Below are 24,482 nucleotides of genomic sequence, written 5' to 3'. Positions count from 1 at the left end.
AGGTGATGTATTTCGCAGCAGAGGACATCCACAGAGATGTAAGGATTTGTGTCCTTTGAGAATAGCCATATCACATACTGAATTTTAAATGTCTTTGTGATAAAATTTTCATCACTATCTTACAATCTTCAGCATAATTTTTGTTAAAAATTGAAGACTTGCGTCTATGCTCACTGTATTTGCAGAAAGGATGGATAGGTGTCCCCCACTCAGTTGAAGTGTTTCACAAAAAGCCATGTGGGCACCAAGAGACCCAGAAGGATGTGACATGCAGGATGAGGACCTTGAAGAAAAGTGGTTACAGGTTCTGATCTGGAGCCAGATGGTAAATGCAGGTGTCATGTAAAAACCAATACAGACTTTGGAGCAGACACGTGTCCCTGGAAATCTGTAAACACCTCATAAATGATTGAATTCTTCCATATAAGCAAGTAAAGTCGGGGTCAGGGTTTTTACTCGGGCATTTGAGGACAACGTGATTTTTAAACTAGTGAAATCTGAGACATAAGTACTGGATATGTGAGGACAAGGTGTAATAAATACTCTGAAAGAACTTACAAGTTTATTTAGGATTTGTCTTCCAAGTGAACATTTTTCCCTACATGTTGTTATATGGCTGTCAGGGGCATGATGCTACAGACATATTTTATCTAAAGTTCCTATTTTGAAAGCCACATTTGGTGCATGCAAATAGAAAAAGATGACACAATAGGGCAAGAAATCTATAGATGATGAGAAGGCACGTGGGCCCACTTAGCCATACTTTAATAAGATTATCCTAATACCCAACAGTACAGTTCTTAATTTGGTTTCTAAGTACACTTTAATCCAGTCATTGTAAATCACCACCCCTTCAGATACTAAGGAGAGGGAGACACGAACATATCCTTTCCAACATAAGATAGAGGCAAAAGTCATGTCCGTAACGTAACACATGCTGTGCTCTGTGTGCGTTCCTACATACTGGACCAGGTAGCATAATGTGTCCTGAAATTTCTCTTCATCATGAGGATGATGGGTTACATTCTAAAATATTTGAGAAATAAAGATAAAGAAAGTAAAATCAGATTGTTTTAAAAGAAGTGTTTTATTTTCATAAAACACCACACACACACGCACACGGGCAGGCAATTTCTGAAAGGGCTCTCAGTGATGCTCCTCTCCTGATGTTCATATTCTTTCCACTCCCCATGACACAGGGTTTGAGATTAATCATGCTTGAGATTAATGGCTTCTGAGATCAAATACCAGAACATTGTGATGCTTTTCTTGCTCACAGGGTCTTGGCTTCTAACTTGCTCTCTCTGGCGTGACCTGCTTCATGGAAAAGATCCATGTAATGACAGTGAGGGAAGCCCCTTGCCAATAGCCAGTAATGAAGGGACTGAGGACCCCTCATCCAAGAGCCCAGGAGAAACAATCCTGCCAGCGACCTCTTGAGTAACGAATGGAAGTGTGTCCACTCACCCTCAGGGGAGCCCCCAGACCACTGTGGCCCCACTGACACCTTCCCTGAGCTTCGTGAGGTGTTCAGACCCAGAGAGCCCCGTGAAGCACTGCCTGGACTTCTGACCTACAGAGACTGTGAGACAGTAAAGGGTTGTTGCCTTACTGACTAAGATTTGGGATAATTTGTTAAACAGAAAGATAGAACCAATGCACAAAAGTAAACCAAGTCACAAGAGAAAACACATTTTTTAGGGGGAAAATCCCTACATTCTGGAACTGGAGGCAGCTGCCATAAATGATCAAAGTTAACATATTATTTGACTGCAGCATGTGACTATCATAAAGCGTCTTTGCCTTTTAATCTGTTAGACACTCAAATAGAAAATCAAAATATTACAGAAATGTATGCTGTGAATTAAGAAAGACCTAGAAAACAGAGAGGATATGGGAGGTAGTTATAAAATGTTATCAAAGTCAGAATTTATATATTAGAGGAAATGGCAAGGATTCCAAAAAGATGCACACCTCCTTCTCTGGGAATAATTATTACTCCGATAGTATATTATAATAAATAGAGTTCTGAGTAACAAATTTGTGGGAAGTCTAAGCAGCAATCCAGGTAAATACACACCACTCCTCTAAGGAGGAAATAGGAGAGGACAATCCTACATACTTCCCTAGAAACATGTTGTCTTTTCTTACAAATGTCTCTTTTATAATGTTACCCACAAACTGCAAAGGCCCCTCTTCCTAAATAATAATAATAATAATAATAATAATAATTCCATTACTAACTGTATTTCATAAGTAAAATTTCCTTCATGATATGAAATTATGTTAATTTTTGAATACAGGCTTTTCCCACCATTTTGTTAATAAGTACTTCATGAGAAGGGGAAAAATCAAAAGTCTTTCAAAAGCCATCATACCTCGATGATTCAAATCAACTCACCAGGCTAATGACAGGCAGACGACATAAAAATAAATTGTCCCACCAAAGCTAAGTTGATTACTACTGACTACCTACCTGTGTTCTTCTAAGATTTTATAAATTGCCTGTGATTGGAGCTCAGATGAAATTAGCTTGCTGATTGTCCGTAACCATAGGAAACACTATTCACGGAAAGGTAAAACAGAAACTAATCCTTTACATACACAGTGAAAGGAACGTAAATAGGAAAGAAAGTGATCTAAGCACAAGTGTTGCACAGAACAGACAAAAAGAATCAACCACTGTATAACGTGTCTCATAAGGGCAGAGTCCTCGGTTAAGTAGGCTTGTGTCTACTGATGAATGATGGCTGCAAGAGTTGCTTTCACAACATACCAAATGTGGCGCTGAACTTGAAATCAGACTGGTGCTATTACCTTGCGGGGTTTTCACAATGCAGGCAGGTCTAGAAACTGTTTGTTGTTGTTGTTGTTGTTGTTGTTGTTCTTGATGTTGTTGTTTTATTTTGTTTTGGTTTGGTTTGGTTTTTATCAGCTAATATAACATTGATTATGGTTAGGAAAGTGTGGATGGGGCATGAACAGAACTCACTGGCTTAGAAACTGGTTAATATACACAAGCAACATCATTGTGCAGTGAAGGCCTGGATGTCGGACAGCACGTTTCTTTAATAAGCATGTTTCATTTAATAGCCTCTAAATGTCTAGAAAGTCTAATCACTAGTTACAGTATTGTTGACTGAGCCAGAAATTATAGAAACAAAGACATATTTATGGGATATTTTCTCAGAGCTGTAGTAGTCTAGCATGAATTTAGGGTAATAGGCATAGAATTGATAGGAATAGTAGTCAGAATATCCTTGCCTCTGGACAGTGAGAGAAATACCTCCAAATTGACTAAATCTTCCTCTTTAAACTTTTCGCTATCATGTTGTCATTACTTTTTATCGTTTCAAAACATGCCCCAAGCCGCCAAGTTTTAGATTCTTTGCTATTTTTGGCTTTAAAGTGGTCTTTCAGCACTTCTACCCCAAACAGTAAACTCCTGAACTCTATACCACATGAAAGAACAGCTAATTCTAGCTGTATTTCATGGAGCCCTTAATGTGCAGCCATGGGGAGGAATGTGCTGCTTAACCACTGAGAACAGTGATTCTAGGGCCAAGTGTCTCATTCCTACTTTTGACCGTTCGGAGGCATCGCTTATTCCAGGTGAAGAGCCTTCCTGCAAGAGTGATGGGGGTGGCTGCACATGTCTTTCTGCTTTGTCAGCTTCTGTTGTCCATAGGTCATTGTATCCCATGTGCCCACCCACCCCCCCCATGTGTCCACCAACACAAATGATCTAATTAAGTTTACCAGGAAGTGGAGAGTGTATCCATGCTTCCCTTCATTGTGGTGCATCACATGGGAGGAACAAGTCACTACAAGAACACAACAGCGAAATATGAAATTAAGCACTTACTTTAAACTGCACCTCAAGATGCCTTATCTAGCCCTCACAATCACATCACAAATTTACAAGATAAGAAGACTCAATAAAGATAAATAACTTACTGGGTATCTGGGTGGCTCTGTCAGTTAAGTGTCCAAGTCCTGGTTTTGGCTCAGGTTATGATCTCAAGGTTCAGGGGATCGAGCCCCACATCACGCTCTGCGCTGACAGTGCAGAGCCTGCTTGGCGTTCTCTCTCTCCCTCTCCTACTTTCCCTCCCCTGCTTGTTCTCTCATATAAACATATAAAAAAGATAAATAAGTTACCTAATGCCATACAATCAGTAAATAGGAGCTCTGTAATATGACTGTTTCTGACTTGAAAATGCTTTATTGGGGCGCCTGGGTGGCGCAGTTGGTTAAGCGTCCGACTTCAGCCAGGTCACGATCTCGCGGTCTGTGAGTTCGAGTCCCGCGTCAGGCTCTGGGCTGATGGCTCGCAGCCTGGAGCCTGTTTCCGATTCTGTGTCTCCCTCTCTCTCTGCCCCTTCCCCGTTCATGCTCTGTCTCTCTCTGTCCCAAAAATAAATAAATGTTGAAAAAAAAATTAAAAAAAAAAAAAAAAGAAAATGCTTTATTTACCCTGAACTATCACCAAAAATCCACAGTTACATAATATTGCTCTCACATGTCCTGGATGGATCCCAAGGTTAATTTGGTACAATTTCATTGCCCAGAAGATCTTTGATTTATTCTCTTCCAAAATGTCCATCTATGTTATATATATCAACTTCTACTTGGAAACAACCATGGCTGAACCTATGCATTCCGATTCCCTCCTACAACAATTTGCCTACTATCCATCTGCCGGCTTAACAGTGAAGACCAAGTTTTTATTGAACTGGAAGTCCCTGAAGGCTTATCTCATTGTCTTTTCCCCCTAAACTCACCACACCAGTATGTTGAGAGTAGCCTCCGTTTGTGGGTACAAAGTTTAGAAGACTCTCATTTATTTATTTATTAAACCCATAGCCCTGCCATCATCATTTATATTATTTCTACAGAATGTAAGGGTTCATTTCAAGAGGGAACAATAGAAGGTAATCATTTTATTGCCCATTTATTGTTAATACTAGGAATATAGTTTGCAGAACCACTGCTGGAATTACTGCAGAGATCATAAGCACCTGAAGCTCCATGTCCCAAGTGTACTTCCTGTCATCTATAGGATACACGTGTAATGTTTGCACCCTCTACATTTACAGTATGTAAGAGTTATTTATATCTTGCGAGAGAGGTTCTCTGGTGCTTTTCCTACTGAAAAAAAAAATTCTGCATTTAAAACAATCTATTCATTAGACACTGGGGACCATGTAGGTACATAGACTATTTGGAAGGGATACCAACATTTCAGCATCCAGGACTTCCATATGCATTCCAAAGAGTTTTGGGTGTGGGAGCTACTTCAATTCGGATTAAATATGTTTTCTTTGTGCATTCTGCCTTTGTACTTATGTTCCACATTCTTTTTTTGGGTATTAGATTGAATATTATCCTGCACTCTTACATGGAATTTCTTTTTTTAAAAATTTTTTTTTCAACGTTTATTTATTTTTGGGACAGAGAGAGACAGAGCATGAACGGGGGAGGGGCAGAGAGACAGGGAGACACAGAATCGGAAACAGGCTCCAGGCTCTGAGCCGTCAGCCCAGAGCCTGACGTGGGGCTCGAACTCACGGACCGACTGCGAGATCGTGACCTGGCTGAAATCGGACGCTTAACCGACTGTGCCACCCAGGCGCCCCAGTCCCACCACTTTATTCTTAACGCCTCATGGAGAACTGACACTCAGATATGAGACATTACAGTCTGGACAGCTAGGCAATATCTGAACTAGTAGTTAAACTCAGCTTTTGAGATTTGAAATTTTTTTTTTCAACGTTTATTTATTTTTGGGACAGATTGAGACAGAGCATGAACGGGGGAGGGGCAGAGAGAGAGGGAGACACAGAATCGGAAACAGGCTCCAGGCTCCGAGCCGTCAGCCCAGAGCCCGATGCGGGGCTCAAACTCACGGACCTCGAGATCGTGACCTGGCTGAAGTCGGACGCTTAACCGACTGCGCCACCCAGGCGCCCCATTTTTTTTTTTTAATTTTTTTTTCAACGTTTATTTATTTTTGGGACAGAGAGAGACAGAGCATGAACGGGGGTACATGGAATTTCTTAAGAAAGAACTATTGACTTTTTTTTTCTTTGCCAATTATTTGCAGTAGCGGATGGCCTATCCGCTGATGCTGATGTTCAACAACATCCCTAACCTCTCTCTACCCACTGGATGACTCCTGCTCTCCCAGCTGTGATAACCAGCATTGTCTCCAGACGGTGCCAAATGTCTCTTTTTAGGCAAAGTCACTATAAATTAAGAACCACTAATCTAAAAGATTTTGCTTCTGTATCTCATGTACAAAAAAATTATAGTCCTAGAGATCACAATCTGGGTGTGTGTGTGTGTGTGTGTGTGTGTGTGTGTGTGTGTGTTTCCTGTGTCATGGGTCCCCAAGATCACACTCAGGGTGGATGATTCACTACGAGGATTCACAGAACTCAGGATATTGGCATATTCACAGCTATGATTTATTGCAGTGAAAGGCTACAAAGCAAAATCAACAAAGAGAAAAGGCACATCAAAGTTCAGAGGAAACCAGGTGCAAGCTTCCAAGACCTCTTTCCCTTTGGAGTCACAGAGATGCAGTTAATTCTTCCAGCAGTGGGCTGTGAGAATATGTGTGCAGTTCTGTCCATCAAAGGAGCTCATTAGGCACTTAATATTCACTGCCCAGCATGTATGAAAACTCCAGACTCTCAGAAGGGAAGCAGTTGTTTAGCCAAAACCACATTGTCTGTACAAATAATTCATGTACGCCACGCTTATTAGTTAATAATGATGGGGATTTTCAAGAAACCCAAGTTCCTAAGTGCTAGCCAGGGTTCAACCTTGTAAGCAGGTCTTCCTAAGGGTAATGGTCCCAGCCTGCTATGCTAACTCTATCTGCACACTTCCCTACACAAAGTTTTGTGAAATGCCAACTACATTTTAGGCACCCAAAGATTTACAGAACAAATGAGTTAACCAAGTAATCAATCTATCTTGTTTTCCATAAGAATCCATTAAACTTCTTTATTTAGACTTTTGTTCCTAGGGATTCTTAGCTACATAGAGGGAAATATTCCCAGCAATGAAATATAATCACAAATTATAGAATTAAATAGAAGATTTTAGTTAATTATGCCACCCTTGACACGCATTTCCAGAAAATCTCCAAACAATTCAATATGTCACAGAGGACTCCATTTTTGGTGAAAAGAACATGGGGCATGGTAATGTTCTGGTCATTAAATTCCCAGACACAACCACCAAGAGAATGAGCAGTGTAAATCTAGACTACATGAACAACCCTTTTCTTCCAAGAAGTCTGTGCCATTTTGGAAGATAAAATCACTCAACGGTAAATTTTGTTTAATAGTTGACTTATCTACTGTCCTCCAGTCCAGACAAACGGCTCATAATTAATAGGATGGATAGCAAAAATTAGCTTCATCTGATTTTTCAAACAAGAGAATGAGCCCCTCTTCTTATGCTAATGAAACCATATGGCCCTCTTTATAACACCTGTCCTCAGGGGTAGGTTGGGTTTTACTTTTGCAGCACTCTTGGCCACCCACCCTCCCCCACCCCGAGTGCAGTCTTTATGAAGGGCAAGACTGCCACTGCTCTGGTCTCTCACCTTGGTCTCCCCAGAATCCTGCTTAGTCTGCACCAAACTTATTTATTTTAATAAAGCTTTAGGGGATCACGGTCAAGAGTCCATATACCCCCAGGGTATTTTAGTTTAAAGGCAAGCATGTTTAAAGGCACACATGATTTTCAAAAAGTGTATTAAAGGCAAATCAGCAGGCCTTTCAGGATTTGTTTCCTTGATTCTAAGGTGTGCTAAGAACGGTTCCAGATGGACGCTGACACCATTCGTGACATTCGTGACCGCGCTTGGGAAGGTCCTTGGGTTGCCAAAACACTGTAGTAGACACCTGTGACATAAATAGGCGCAAGCGTCTTCCACAGCGTGCCCTAACAAATAGTATCTTCTGTGTTTGCATGTTTTGAGAACAGGATTGGAAAACATTCATTAGACGAAGCACTTTGCTCTTAAACGCTGTCCTCATGCCTTTGAAGGCACGTATTTCTGGTTAGACAGAGAGGGTGCATTGGGCGCAGGCCCCTGGCCATGAGTTTGTTTGTAGATTATTCCTCCTTCCTCTCTCCCTCCATGCTGTGCTGTTTGTGTTTCTTCCTGAAGAACTGTACCTTAAGGGAACTATTCTGTACCCATTCTTTTCCAAAAGGTGAAAAGGGCTCAGCAAATGCTGATGTCTGGAAGGGTACCTCTCTGAGATCACAGAGTTAACATCTTCCTGACAGTGGTCCAGGAAGCACGGTCCAGCTAGACAAGCCAGTGTGAACAACCTTCTAATTCCAGGCCGAACTTACTCGCCATATGCAAAGGTAACTACTCAAATAACTTTTTGCTTGAGACATTTAAGTTAAATGTAGTATTTTTGTAATAATAGACACGCATGGTTAATGATGATAATTGATAGAAACGGTTACTTTCAGAACTAAGAAGAAATACATGATCAGATCGTTGCTTTTAAATACACTGATTCCTGGATCCTAAATGATGATAAAAGTTCACCCTAAGGAACATATTAGCAAAACTCTATTCCTTGCCCTGATTACAGGAAGATAATTTATTTTTGAAATATTTTACTACTGGGGCGCCTGGGTGGCTCAGTCGGTTCAGCATCCGACTTGGGCTCAGGTCATGATCTCCTGGCTTGTGAGTTCGAGCCCCGCGTCAGGCTCTGTGCTGACAGCTCAGAGCCTGGAGCCGGCTTCGGATTCTGTGTCTCTTTCACTCTCTGCCCCTCCCTGACTTGTGCTCTGTCTCTATCAAAAGTAAATAAACGTAATAAAAAAATTAAAAAAAAATATTTTACTAGCATTTCAGTTCCTTTTGTAAAATCCAGATCTCCTCTTGTTCATTTTAATGGTGATGCTTTTTTTTGAAATTGGCTCTTCAAACTGGCCCCATTCATTCTTCTTCAATGTGAACAGACATCAGCCAGTTACTTCTCTCCAAGTGTTTCAGCTTAATATTCGCTTTTATTGTAACTTTAAGCACAGATCACAAAGGTCAATGTAACTGACACAATTAAATGTGTGGTAGCTGAGTCTGAGGTTTAAAAACCTAGGTGCATGTCTGGGCTTTTTCTTGAGGAAATGAGTTAAGAGTATGGGCTCGGGAGTAACACAGAGCTGGGTTGAATCCTGGTTTTGCCTCTGCCTTGATTAATTAGTTTGAGCATCTTATTATTATTTTTTTTTAACTTCTTGATTTCCTCACACATTAAAGGGAGGTGTGTGTGTGTGTGTGTGTGTGTGTGTGTGTGTGTGTGTTTGGAATGCTTTCATTAGCAATAAATATTACTACCTCATTATCAAGGTTCCTACTCAGATACACTGCCCCTCCTCTCCATTCTTTTCTCCCTCTGTCTCTCTCTCTCTCTCTCTCTCTCTCTCTCTCTCTCTTTTTAATTTTTTTTGGTCTTCCTTTGAGAGTGATTTAAAATACAGTTGGGTAAATTAATCAGGATCCAAAAAGAAGTTAAAGATAGGGTAAAAAACCAATCACCATAGCCACTGCTTTTCCTCCATAAACATTCCAGTCAACCAACAGAAGTAAACTGTCTCCTTAATGCATACGGTCAGTTAGGGCCACGACTTGGGAGTTGAGTGTATAAAGAACTAATTTCCACTATGATGAATCAAATAATGAAAAATATACTTCACTGCATTGCATAATCCATCTTCAAGTTTTGTTTGTTTTGTTTTCCTTAAAGATTTTTTTAAAGTAATCTCTACACCCAATATGGGGCCCAAACTTACAACTCTGAGATCGAGTCATATACTTTACTGACTGAGTCAGCCAGGTGCCCCAAAGTCTTATTTCCTTTTTAATTATTATTTTTTTTTAATTTTCACTTCAATTTATTTGAAAATAATATTTTTGGAGATAATTCAAGCATGCTTTGTTATGAATTACCATTTTTCTAATGTTATTTTAAATCAACAATAAACTTATTTTTCTGTATGTAATGAAAATTGCATACTACTATATTCAGAATAAAATACAAATATGTAAGGAAAGTAGTTTAGTTGAAATAGTATTACAGGCTTATATAATTTCATCGCCGGTACTATCTAATTTTTGTCAGTTTACTTAAGAAAAGATTGTTTGAAAACTGCCAGCAGCAAACTGAATGACACTTAAAATTCAAAATTCTTAACTCAAACATCATTGCCAACAATAAAATTTGAGTAATTTCTCAATTTCATTGGTGGGTTTTTTTTTATCTAGTTAATATTTGCCTAGAATTACCCGCTCTGCGGTCAATGCCAAGCTCAGAGCCTGGAGCCTGCTTCTGATTCTGTATCTCTCTCTCTCTCTCTCTCTCTCTCTCTGCCCCTTCCCTGTTCGTGCTCTGTCTCTCCTTCTCTCAAAAGTAAATAAACATTAAAAATGTATATCTTTATAATAAACAAATATTGGTTAAAAGTGCACTAAAATCATAGCAAGAGAGTTAATAACATTTACTGGGCATACGGTCTCTATTAAATACTAAGTTAGAAACTTTTGAAACTATGAATATTAATATTAAAATATATTTACATTAGGGAAAGTAATGTATCTAACTACAAAGCATCATTCAGAATAGGAAGTATTCTATGTGTAGGCATAACACACAGTAGTTTGTTTATTCTTTACAACTTTTCCAGATGAGGATTATCCCTACTATGCTAAAGAATTTTAAACTTGAGGCTCAAAGTGGTTAACATTATGGCTGATGTATTTCCTGCTAGGTAGGAAGGCCAGAATTCATAATGAGGTTCATATGATTCTAAGTCTGTGATTGTTCTGGTATCTCTCAGCGCTGCTCAAACAGGTGTGCTTTTAAAATTGCTTATAAAATATGTACGAACAGATGGCACCTGTTAAACATATAACGGACATTAATACCCTGATATTTTCAAATATATGAGGGAATCCAGCACAAGAAGAAAGCTTGGAAATCTGCATTGTAACACCATGGCACCTAGTTCAAACCTTGAAAACCAGTTTCGTGCAACATTATGTTAGAGAGAACTTGGACGAAGAGAATTCAATGGTTTAACTCATCTGTTACTTAGCAAATTTCAAAGTCCAGCCTTGACACCAGGCTCTTCAATCCCTTTCTAGAGCTTTCTATATTGTAGCAAGGATGCAGATTTAGATATAATATTTACAATGCTCATTTTCACAATCTAAAAGGTGAACGATGCTCATTCTTGATAAGCAAGAAGGTAAATATTCAGAACTCTTCAGTATCTTTATCATCTCTCATGGTATAAGCAAAAGCTTTTCAAAATGATAATTTTAGTAATAATTTACTCAGAAAACATTTTGTTTACAAGCCTTTCCAAATATTTTAGGGAGGCTATAACACTACGTCTCTAGTTAGTACTATAAAGAAAATAATATCATGTACCAATAAGTCTCAAGGTCCTGTTTCAAATCTAAATGAACAATGCCTAGAAAAAGCTTGTTTTCTTCTGAGACTGTTATTCAAAATAGTTTACCCTGATAAATAAAAACTAAAGTACATTTCTAGTACTTTTAATTTGCTCACAAACTACATCTGTATTGCCAGGAATACAGACACTAAGAGCTGTCGCAGAAGTGTGTAGGGCTAATACCATTTTGAACATCTCAAGGAATGAACCTGTTCTTTCTCATGTGTCATACAAATCCTTTTTGCTTTACTGTCTTTATAGAGTATATAAATCCCTGAACGAATACACTGAACTGGCTAATTCTATTACATTCTTTGACGTCTTATATGCTCCTAAAAGATAATGTCGATGTATCTTTAGGATTTGTAAGCGGTGAAAATGTCATGTAGCCAACCGACAGGAAATCACCGGTGTCCTGCTGGTTTATCAGCAGTCACGAGGGATTCACATGCATTCAGACTCGTCCACCCTTCTTTTCCTACAATCAACAGCATACAAGGCAAGGTATCGGGAAGGATGGTGAATGGTCTGAACAAGTAAAACAGGGGGAAAGTCAATGGTTTGTACAGAATAAGAATAATAATACCCACCATTTGGGTTCAAATTAGTAACAGAGACATCTGAGTAGAGAGACAAAGAAGGAAGAACTTTAAACATACATCATATAAACATACCAAGCTTTGTAATTCTCAATGGTTAGTTTTTAATTCCGCAGCCATATACTGACTGCCTAATATTTATCACCTAGTAGAGATACACATAAGGAAGGAGTTCCCCACATATAAATACCCCATCATGTATGTTAAATATGTAGAGTACATATCATACAGATACATCTAGCACCAGAGGATGCTGGTTGGTATGGGTTACTAAAAAGGTGTGGATTCTTTTTAAAAAGTTACTCAAATTATATTCTCACGCCAATGACTTATTTGATCTTACCAAGTCACTTAATTTCTGTCTTCAAATTCTTTTTAACCGCAATTTAAGAATATGTGTCTTTCCTTCCCACTGTGCTATTTTAAGGATGGAATGTCACAGTATTTGTAAAAGCTCTCTGAAAGGCAAGAAGCAATAAACGGATACACTTCAGACTAAGAGGCTAAAATGGTCTCACATGGTAGCATGTCCCTGAGCAGAGAAATGTGACCTTGGCCCCACGGGGTGCTGGCTCACTGCCTTAAATCTGGTTATCCCAGAAGTTTACTACCCAGCTCTTTCCTGCTAACTAGAGTGGCAGACCCGAAAATGGACTAGTGGTTTTGGAGAAAACTGGTCATCAAACTTCATTCAAGTAGAATCTTTAGACTGCATTCTTTTTTTAAAAAAAATTTTAAGTGTTCATTTTTGAGAGAGAGCGCATGCACGCACAAGTGGGGGAGGGGCAGAGGGGGGCTGGGGTTGGGACACAGAATCTGAAGCAGGCTCCAGGCTCTGAGCTGCCAAAAGATCCCAAAGCGAGTTCGAACCCATGAACTGTGGGATCATGACCTGAGCCGAAGTTGGACACTCAACTGACTGAGCCACTAAGGTGTCCCCAAAATTGCAAACTCTTTATTAAACTCCAGTTTAAGAGTGATAATCCAGTGGACTGATATGGTGTGATGAACACTGGGCCAAAGCTGCATTATTGCTATTCTTGTTAATTATTGTTTGACAAGGAATGGATGGACTCTTCCTTTCCATGGCTTGCAAGATATATTAAAAATATACAAGATCACATCAAACCAAATATAATTTGAACCAAGGATGCTCAACATTTAATTAAAATTAAATCCATTTTAAGTTTTGGAAGACAAAAACAATATATCTCATTATCATGATATACATCAAATAACTTCAATTAAGGAGAATTTTATCTTAGTTTTTTAGTGGCAACCAGAATTAGATTTTCACTAGAAAGAAATTCTAAGTGAGAAATCTTGACACTAGTATATAGCGTATCATTGAACTATTATCAATTTATCAAATTTCAAGAAGTTATAGTTGGCAAATTTGATTTAGACTCCAATTCAAAGAAAGCATTCCATACGGATTTTCAGTTCTTGTAAAAATGCTTTTTTCCAAATAAAGAAAAAAAAGCATTGATGGAAGTAACAAAATAGTGTGTTGCTTTTCACCCAGTAATTGGATTATTATTAATATGTATGGAATATGACATAGCCAATTCACCTATGTATGTTCTTCTCAGATTCAAGCTAGAATCTTTTAAATAATTGAAGTATACTAAGGTAACATGACTTGTATTGTTTGTTCAGCTCTTCTGTAGGTAGCAAGCAATGTTGATGCTAGTTTAATTCTCTCATGGGGTACCAAGTCTATAGGAAATGATTAATATAATTCTTTTCTTGAAAACGCATCTTACTATTATATGGATTAACTTGGAATTAATTGTTTATTGAAACTAAAATACGGCGTAAATTTACTTGAATTAATATGTTCCATTCCTAAAATGCTTACGGCTCCTGCTCCAGTCATATCTACTAGTTACTCACACCTTAGTGCAAAGTCTGATCATTGGAAAATACAATTACTTATAATCCCAGACACATTTCAGAAAAAGAAATATGAATGGGAAACCAGGAAAGAACAAGATATATGATCTTAGAATATAAATAAGGTAAGATACTACAGGTTTTCTTGACACCACATTAAACGTACACATGGATTCCGAATCAATCTAAACATAGCCCCACACATAAAGATCCAGCTGTATACTTTTAAGTTTAAACCAGTAAAGTTAGTTAGATAACTGATTACATAAGATTAATAAGAACAAACTAAAGATATCAATATATGTTGGCTCATAAGGATAATGCAGTGCTCTCCTGATTGGGTTATTATGGCTAATATTCATAATAATAAATGCATGGGAGCGTTTATTTATTACAGTGCGGAAAACAGAATGTGTTAGATGCTAACTCAGTGTTACCTGAAGTCTTCCGATCATATCAACCGCATGAAAGCTGGAACAAAAGCTACGTTATAACCTACTAGCACCCATCCTTACATAGAGTTGGGGACATAATAGGAGATGAGCAAAGTCATTTACCTTAAATAGGTAAATACAGAGAAGGGTCCTGATTGCAGTGCTGGGCTCCACGTTTGTGTGGCTTTCTGATCCAGTTTGATTTTTCTGCCACAGGTTGAGGACAAGAAAAGAAAGGGAGAGGAGAGAAGAGGAGAGGAGAGGGGAGGGAAGGGGAGGGGAGGAGAGAAGGAAAAGAAAAAGGAAAAGGAAACAAAAGAAAAAAAAAAGCAACTAAAAACCTAAGCCTAATGGGCCAAAGGGGCCCTTAAAAAAAAACACAATTTGGGGCGTCTGGGTGGCACAGTCGGTTGAGCGTCCGACTTCAGCCAGGTCACGATCTCGCGGTCCGGGAGTTCGAGCCCCGCGTCCGGCTCTGGGCTGATGGCTCAGAGCCTGGAGCCTGTGTCCGATTCTGTGTCTCCCTCTCTCTGCCCCTCCCCCGTTCATGCTCTGTCTCTCACTGTCCCAAAAATAAATAAACGTTGAAAAAAAAATTAAAAAAAAAAACAACACAATTTAATGGATTTTGTGGAACAGTAAAGGGCTTGATCAGAGCTCGAGGACAACCCATTTGATGAACTGATGATGTCTTAAACAAACCAGTCACTTTTCTGGGAGAGAAGATTTTTGGACTTTGTCTTTTCGGGGCAAAAGACTTCATAGACACTTTTCTTATGCACATATAAGGAAATGTTGGGCATTTTAACTAATTGTCTCTGAGTTATTCTTTCATGCTTGCATTGTGAAATCCAATAATAATTAAATAATAAATAAATAAATTTAATAAGTAATTTAGTAAAAAATACAATTCATAAATAGGAGGGAGGAGTGTTTTAATGTGTTTAGTATTTGGACTTCTTTTTATGTTGTTGGAAGACAAAGAATGCTTTGGTAAGTATTGGCCTTCATAAGCAACTCACATTCGACAGAATTACTGTAAGTCTTACTAAACATGATGGCAATGTCTCCTAGGTGACACGGGAGATACATGAGAAGTGTAAGCACAACTTTGGATGCTGTCCTTCTGGGTAGAGGTAACTTCAGTTGAAGTGGGATAGCTGTTAAATTAGGTGGGGGCAATATGAAATTTTATCTAAAAACAAAAACCTTTATTTTTTTACTTTCAGTGAGAGAGAGAGAGAGAGAGAGAGAGAGAGAGAGAGAGAGAGATCTCACTAACCATGAGATAATGACCTGAGCCAAAATTAAGAGTCGTACACTTAACTGAGTTAACCAGCTGCCCCCGAAATTGCTTCTACTAGAAACTTATGTGTATGTCAGGCTATCAGTAACTGAGACGCACATATCACCTGTTGTTTTTCCCCAACCTAGCAACCTTCTTCTTTTTTTTTTTTTAATTGACTTTTCCCTGGGAACAACTTCCTTTGTCCTCTCTGTAGTAGTCAAACCATCACACCTACCGCCAACGACAACTAAGAAATCTAAATAGGACGCATGGATGGGACGAATCCTTGAAGGTTTAGTAATAGATGCCGAAGGAGAGAGGGCCTCCTTTCCTTAGTAAATACAGTCACGAGTTTAAGTACTGGGTCATCAGCAGGGTTAACATCTATCTGAGTAGACACATCCTAAGAATAAAAGTCTAACATCATTGGAGACAGACACACGTGTGCACACGTGCGTGCACAGACACACACACACACACACACACACACACACACACACACACAAAGACATCCAAAAAGAAGTCTGTTTGAGTCCCTGGATATAGCCATACCTGAAGAACTCCATGCTATATTTATTACTGCTTAAGCTTATTTGAGCTGGTTTTCTTTTTCTTACAAAGGAGCCCTAACATACTAGCTGAGTAGAATATTGATGAAGACATATATTAAAAATAAAACATGAATATGCTTTTGATATGAACTTAATTAAAAAATTTAAGCTATAAATGATATACTATACAGCCCATTAGATGTAATTGTTTCTCAAATTAACATTTCTTAGTGTGTATATATGCCAAATCACTCAATTTTGAGTATCTTCATATATTATTGTAGGCCTTTCATCTATACTTAAATTGTAGGCACTATACTTAATTGTAGGCACTTAAATTGTAGGCACCAGATCCATGAGAATACTCAGTTGATTCATATTGAAGAGTGGCCTCAATGAGATTATTCCCAGGGAAATCCAAACAAAAACCTAGACGTTGAACTTTTGGCTTGAGTTCTGAGTCGTCTCTTCTTACCAGCAAAGTAGTGTGTATTTATTTAGTTTTTTAATCTGGTAAATATTAGATTCCAGTAAGTCTTCTCTTCAGCAGAGGCTTTCCTGATTCTACGGTTTCTCCACATGATTTTATTCCTCTGGGTCTTGCTTCTTCTCCCCTCTCATTTCTGGTCTCCCACTGACCTCCTCTACTGTCCTGTCTCTGACCTGTGCCCCTAGGTGGTTCTCACAGTGCCTGGCTTCTACACGTCCTTGTACCCCTGACCTACTTCCTTCCTTCATGCTCTCTCCACCTGTCTTACTGCTTATCAGCACCCTTATAGACAAATGGGAAAAATTATCGCTTCATATGATAATTTAAGGAGGCATTTGAAGGATATTACCATCATTTTCTTTACAATGAGGAACATGATCTGTGATATTCAAAGCAAATCATTTCCAGAACTGTTCGAATGCACTCAAACACGAATTCAAACAAACACCTGAATTTTTCTTCAGGTTGCAAAACCTGAGTTTTAAAAATTTTTCTGTCAGTTTAGCAGTAGAGCAGAACACAATCTGCAAAACATGAATGAAACATTTAATAGTAATTAATATGGATTAGTTTCCTGAAAATGGTTAAGTAGAAGAATACAGATCAATGCCTTCCACAAAATAGACAAATCATAAAAAATATGCATTTTCACACTTGCTTTTGTTACTTGCATAAATTCCTTAACCATACATGAGCCCATTCTCCAGGACTTCATTTAGAAAATATCAAGGCCATGACTGCGAACAGAATTGGACACCATGTGTCACCTGATGGGACACTTTGTTTTATCTCCATGAATGAAGAGACAACATACTATCTAAGATGCACACTCACGTTGGGGCCATAACACACACCATGGTGACACAAAATATATCCACCGACTTTTTGGTAAATCCTAAAGGTTACTCTGGGGGGGACCAGGTTTATGTGTGGTTTGTCTCCTCTGTCCTACACTTACATTATTTTGGGGTGAATCCGTTGAAATGATGGGTGACTCTGTGTAGCTACAACCTTGAATGGTCCTTTCACTACTATTCCCAAGCAAAACCAACCTCACAGGGATGGATAAGTACCTTCTCCTCTGCTCGTGCTTCAGAAGGAAATACTCCTCCTTTGGCACGTGGGGCAAGGGTGGCTGAGCCTCACGTGTGTGGGGCGATGAAAGGCAGTGAATTCACACCGAGCCCAGGAGTTAGGAAAACAGATACTTAGCTTTAAGAGCAGCATGTATTCACTAAAGAATGCTCCATGTTTACTTGCCCATGTTCACTTTCAGGAGGTTTCCTGACAAAACTTCCACTTACAAAGTTTTGAAAACTTTGATCACAGTTTGAGAAGCAGTAAGCAATACTCTACAATCTATCAAGGAAAGGGTACCTTCATCTGTTTTCTCAAAATATCCTTTATAAATCACCAAATAACTGACCATATTTTTCTGTGAGTTTATCTTGCTAGTTCTTTGAAGTTCTACGTACCATTGCTTTTTGAAAAACTGTTTTAAAACAGATGAGATGAGCATCTCTGTCTTTCTTTGTGTGTGGATAACATCAAGGAAAGCCTCCTCACACACATACCACCCTGTGCCTCACCTAACATGTTAACACTTCGGATAATGAGAAGAGCCAAAGTGGCTACTAAGTATCTTATTCAAATGAGCTCCCGTCCCAGAGTAAATGTGGAAGTCTCCATGCAATTCACGGACTGCTGCCTGGGCCTGTGTTTTAATAGCAGCATTTGATGATGTTGGCACTCTTGATCATTTTCTGTCTTTGAAGTTACTGAATTCAATGATCCATCCTTTGTGTTTATTTATCAGGACTGTGAACATCATAAACAATTTAAGATGTTTAGAATTGAATGCTGGGTTTAGATGGCAGAAAAATGCAAAGTTAGGTAAAATTGATGAGCATAATTCTCATGTATCTATTATCTCTTTGTTAATAGAAGTTCTCTTTCTGAGACAGAATGGAAGTGGTGAAGGAAGGGGGCCATCTGAGTTGAAATCCATGAATTCTAAGACAGAATAACAAGCATGCCTTTTTTGCATGTAGACATCCAATGCTAAAATAGTTCATAAAATACAGGGAGGCTATTGACGCAAAGAGGAATTCAAAGGAAGAGAACTTATATTCAAAGCCTCAAACAATGTCATTAGAGGTTTGCCTCTGTTTTTCTGGCCTCCTCTGTGATGCCGTAGTTTCCAGGATGGCTTCCCATAATGGTGCAAAGATGATCATTACAAACTCTTACACGCCAACTCCCTGCCCTCCTTTCAACACCCTTATCCCCAAGAAAAAAACTTCTTTCTAGGCATTTCCAGTAAAAATCTTAAGATTAATTCTAATTTTTCCTAGCTTGAGTCATGTTTATGGCATATTAAACAGTCACAGTTATTAGGGAACAGGATGACCTTGGTAATATACCCAAGTCTGAAACTATAGAGCCAGGTTTTGAAACCAATGGACTCAGAAGAGGTAAGAAGTAATTTTCCAAATTAAAACCAGCGTTCTCTTACCAAAACCATAAAGGAGGGATTCTGGTCAGTCAAAAGCAACTGCTTTCTATAATTAAAATGTAAGCATTACAAGAGAAGTCTCTAATACAGAACTGAAACATGCAAGCAATTGGATCATTCTAGGGAACAGACAGGGATAAAAGAAAACAGAAGGTTAAGCAGTGGTAACAAAAGATATATAACCTAACACTAGTCCCAACACAATGTTCACACCACTGATAGCAGGCTTTCGCTGGGGTTAGTTGACCAATCTTCTTACTCATAAAACAAGAACCAATGTAATCTTGAATCCCATTTTACCTACTTGGGACTTGCAACATACCATCAGAAGCATCTATAATCATAATCATATAAAGAATATTACAGAGTGAAATTTCTATATCTCATTATTGTTAGCTTACCAAAATGCTAATTAGAGTGAAAATTCTTATTTAAAAGATATTTGCATGTAAATTAAGTTCAAGAAAAAATATTGCTAGAGATATTGGCGATAAAAAATGTTGCACTTTCAGAAAAACCAAAAACAAAAAAAAAAAAGACAACACAAAAATTTAATTGAGGCTGGGTTGAATATGGTTGTAAGTAGGGTAGTCTTTTAAAAGAAAAGTTAGGTTAAGCTTCTCAAGTAATTATATGACGATAATGAAGATATCAAAATGGAGCTCAGGACATACTACCCCAAAATATGGCACCTGGGCATACTGACCGTGTTAGGGTGAAGGAGTGTGAGAAAATGGCAGAGGGAGGAAGGTCACTGTATTCTCCCCTGACTCTTCTCTCTTGAAACAGGTCATAAGGGGCGCCTGGGTGGTGCAGTCGGTTAAGCGTCCGACTTCAGCCAGGTCACGATCTCACGGTCCGTGAGTTCGAGCCCCGCGTCAGGCTCTGGGCTGATGGCTCAGAGCCTGGAGCCTGTTTCCGATTCTGTGTCTCCCTCTCTCTCTGCCCCTCCCCCATTCATGCTCTATCTCTCTCTGTCCCAAAAAAAATAAATAAACGTTGAAAAAAAAATTAAAAAAAAAAAAAAAAAGAAACAGGTCATAAAACCTTCATATGAGGGGTGTCATGTCTGTTCCAGGAGCATCCTTATCTCTGAAGACAAAGGGATACTGAAAAGAATCCTAGCAAACAGACTGAGTTTCTCCCCATCTGGCACACTTGCATCGATACTCCTAGATCTGTATCATATCTTTCCATTACCATCCACCCTTCATCAGACCTCACATAGAAATACCCAGGTCCGTTTCTTTAGATCTTCATTTCCTTCTGAAGATCCCCTGTCACTACAACTTACATTAAACACACGTGTACGCTTTTCTCCTGTTCATCTGTCTTTTCCAGTTTAATTCTCAGCCCCAGCCAGGGACCCAAAGAGGGTTCAGGAAAACATTTTCTTCCCCTACATCACAAATCCAAGAGTTGATGTTTCTAATTATTATGGCATACCTGACAGATCATTCAGTAAAACAAAAACTTCCTTGAACTTTCAAATCAAACACCACACTGTTGAGGTCTTAGCTGTAAGTTTGTGTTTGTCTGCTTTAAAAAGCAGCCCTTGTAAATCCCCATGTATTTTATTAAACCATTCTAGGAGTTAAAATGTTCTTAGAGTAAGCACTTAGGAAAGTCTTGAGCACCGCCACTAGCATTAAGGAAAGCACGGGCAGGCAAACTAATGTTTTTGCAATGGAACAAGAATATTCTTCAATTGCAATTCACACATTTGAGCTGTTTAGACATGTTGCAATGAAACAAATTGCCTATTGCCAAGTGCACATTTTCAATAGAGGATAGTTGCCGATGTCATCTTGAGATAATCTTTTTTTTCTTTTCTTTTTCTCTGTGCTTCTAGAACATAGGTTTGTGTGACAATTTAAGTTGATTCTAGCAACTTCCAGCTAATCCTTGAGGACTTGTCACAATTAGATATTCAACTGAGGTGCACGCTGCGGACCATCTGTGAGAGGGCATTACTTCATTTCTCTCAGGGAATAGGGAGACTCATTCTGATGAGGGGCCCACCCTGGCTTTTTGTGAAAGCTGGAGAGCGCCAGGTGGTTGGTGCAGATAAATACAGAGAACAATAGTGAAGGAAAACACGCCGGGGCTCTGCCCGCAAAGCTCTGCAATATCGCTGTGTACCTACAACAGGTGGTGTCCACTGAGACCCTCTGTGTCAGGCCTGTGTACACGGCCAGCATATGACTCACGTTCCGTAGCTCAGATTCCATGAAACAATAAAAACACAGATGGTACGAAATTTCAGAGCGCAGTAAGGGCACGAAGCCCTCAAGAAATACAACTATGAAATCCTCCCGTTCTCAAAGGGACTGTACTTACATTGCTACCTGCAGAAAGAGCTCATGGGAGTAATTACGGGGTTAGGTGGTCTTCAGGTTAAAATGTTAATACATAATACTTAGCCTGTTGAGACGTTTCAAGAGAAACGTAGATTTCCCAGGAAAACTGGAGAGTGGCCTATTAACTACACAAATGTGATCTATTAGGCCTGATTTTTAAAAGTGAAAAGAGGGATTTTTCCATCAACCTGAAGAGGAGAGAGAATCTTTACAAGATCTCCTTGTCCTGAGCCCAGTACATAACAAGGAAAGCAATGTGGAATGGAAAATAAGACCAAGGAAAATAATGCTGTGTCTTTCAGGGGTCCCTAAGCATTTTATGAACGTGAATATCCATAGTATCTAGCTGTGTTCCAGGCACGGACAGATCCAAACATGATGCACTGAGTGTCTCTGGGCCAGAGACAGAAGTCTTGAAATAGGCCAATGCCGAAGAGAAGAGCACATTCAGCAGTGAGAGGAGGTGCAGGACCGAGTGTATTAAATCCACTGGCGAGCCGTGTTCCTCCATGTCCCTCCAGAATTTATTACACACCCCAAGGCATAATGACGTCCATGAATCACTGTAAAACCTGTTTGGCAAAGAATTTTAAAACTTAAAAAGAAACAAGAGATTGGAGACGATAATCACAGATGGAAGGATAAATCCAAAATGATACGAAGAAAAAAGAACCAGAACTTAAGCTTCATGAGAAGAGATTTTTTTTTTTGTTTCTATCTGCTGTGTCCCCACTACTGAGAACTGTGTTTGCACACAGTAGGCACTGAATAGAATTGTTCAATGATGGAACAAAGTGTAATAGAATATAATTTGTATTAGAATGAATAAATTACCCAATGACCTACTATGTGCCATTCTCTGGGCAAAGTAGTTTATATAGATCGGCTTGTGTAATCACTATGAAAGCCTCTGAAAAAGGTGCTAATATCCTCATTTTATAGAACAGAAACTGTAGTCAGAAATGATGAGTAAGTAGTCCAAAGCCAGGCTGACTTCAAAGTATAGACTCCTTCTGGGGCGCCTGGGTGGCTCAGTCAGTCAAGTGTCTGACTCTTGGTTTCAGCTCAGGTCATGATCTCATGATTCGTGGGTTCGAGCCCCATGTCAGGCTCTGTGCTAACAGCTCAGAGACTGCTTGGGATTCTCTCTCTCCCTCTCTCTCTCTCTCTCTCTCTCCCTCCCTCCCTTCTCCACACACACTCTCTCACTCTCTCTCAAAATATATAAATAAACATTAAAAAAATATATACAGACTCCTTCCTTCACATCCAATATAATCTCCCAGAAGGTAACAGTACTGAAAAAAATATCACCGAGGAAAATGCCAATTTCAAAGAAGACAGAAGGCCATGCTCACATTCCTTTCCATGTCTCACATGGCAAGGAAGTCCTGATCTTCACTCTTAGGATATACGACTTTATGCTAAGTGCTTCATGCTCTATTGTCTAAATAGTAACACAAGAGTCACTACATTTTCTCTGGAGTGGTATGTGCAGTGTCTGTGTGTGAAATATAGTCTGTACACCTTGCATATCTCCTAGTTCAAGGAAAGTAGTCACACAATATACCTGGGAATAACAGAAAAATTACGACAAAAAACACAGAATAAAAATGAGTAATATGTTACAGTTTCCGTTGCCAGAAAAAATATGCAAAAAAGAACAGGTGAAAAATAGAGATGACGCAGACCAAAAAGGAATGTGTGGTGCGGTACTGATTGACTGATCTACCTATCTTTCTATCTATCTATGTATCTACCTACCTACCTACCTACCTACCTACCTACCTACCTACCTATTATCTATCTACTTATCTACCCAATGACTATCTATTAACTTATCTACTTATCTACCCAATGACTATCTATTAACAATCTATCATCTATCATCTATATATCTACCTGTTATCTATCTACCTACCTACGTATTACTTATCTGTCTATTGAGCTATCTCAATATGAAATAAAGGGAAAGTTTCAGTTTGAGAGCACCGCATTCTGTGAAATAGTCTATACTTTTACATACTTTATATGCTAAAGAATTAGCATATACTGAAATGGAATTCTCTTCTGATTTGTTTCTGCTTTAATTTATTCCAAGCTTTGCTACTTTTTAAAAGTTACTACCAGCTAATTTATAAGTCAGTAGTGTTAGCATCTTGTCAAGCATAAAAGCTAAGTTTAAATTTCTATTACATGGGTCAATGTGATTAATGCAAACTATGACATTACTAATCAAGAAAAAAAAAAAAACATGTCCCTTTGTACAACTGAATCATACAGTGATAAAAACTTTTCATGCATTACAAGTAGGCTGTCCAAAGTTAAAGAAAGAACTTTGCTTTCATTGTTCAAGCAAAACAAAACAAAACAAAACAAAACAAAACAAAACAAAACAACAATCCATGTTAATCTTTTATTAAGAAAAACAAAAAGTTACTCAAATTGAGAGTAACATGAATCAAAACATTTGCTGTGTTGAATTTCGAGGATGCAAACACTGTCGAGAAGTGATAGGGGACTCTCCGGTCTTTTATGATTTTCATGTGAAGTTATTCCAGGTGATGGTATAATTACTTGGCTTTCATCTATTCGAAGGTATCAGCCCAGCAGCTGTCTCTCTTAGCCTCGCCAGTTCTATCGTGTCATACCCGTTAGCCTACATCACCCATTCCGTGTCTTTATGCCCACGGAAATCCCTCGGGAGTCATTTACAGCGACCTCCACACTTGCCTGTCACTTTCCCACAAGCCCTCCATGCTCTCTTCGGTCTTTGTCTGTCCTCATTCACACCCGAACCTATTCTAACCAGTCTCCTACCTCTACCACACTCCTGAAACAGCA

General features: G+C 38.9%; 1 protein-coding gene and 1 long non-coding RNA gene across 20 annotated transcripts in view; one reads left to right on the top strand and one right to left on the bottom strand.

Annotated features, from left to right (window-relative positions):
• Positions 1-24,482, bottom strand: part of PCDH15 (protocadherin related 15) — a 1,259,847-nt gene that overhangs the window by 874,008 nt on the left and 361,357 nt on the right. The gene's annotated exons all lie outside the window — the stretch shown is intronic.
• LOC121016551 (uncharacterized) lies at positions 19,737-22,483 on the top strand. The gene is made up of 2 exons (XR_005784346.1): positions 19,737-20,067; positions 20,316-22,483. It is a non-coding gene; the product is annotated as an uncharacterized LOC121016551 (long non-coding RNA).

The sequence above is a fragment of the Herpailurus yagouaroundi genome, unplaced genomic scaffold, assembly GCF_014898765.1.
Source record: "Herpailurus yagouaroundi ecotype Mexico unplaced genomic scaffold, PumYag 211, whole genome shotgun sequence".
Classification (NCBI taxonomy): domain Eukaryota; kingdom Metazoa; phylum Chordata; class Mammalia; order Carnivora; family Felidae; genus Herpailurus; species Herpailurus yagouaroundi.
This window is presented reverse-complemented; position numbering and strand designations above follow the sequence as displayed.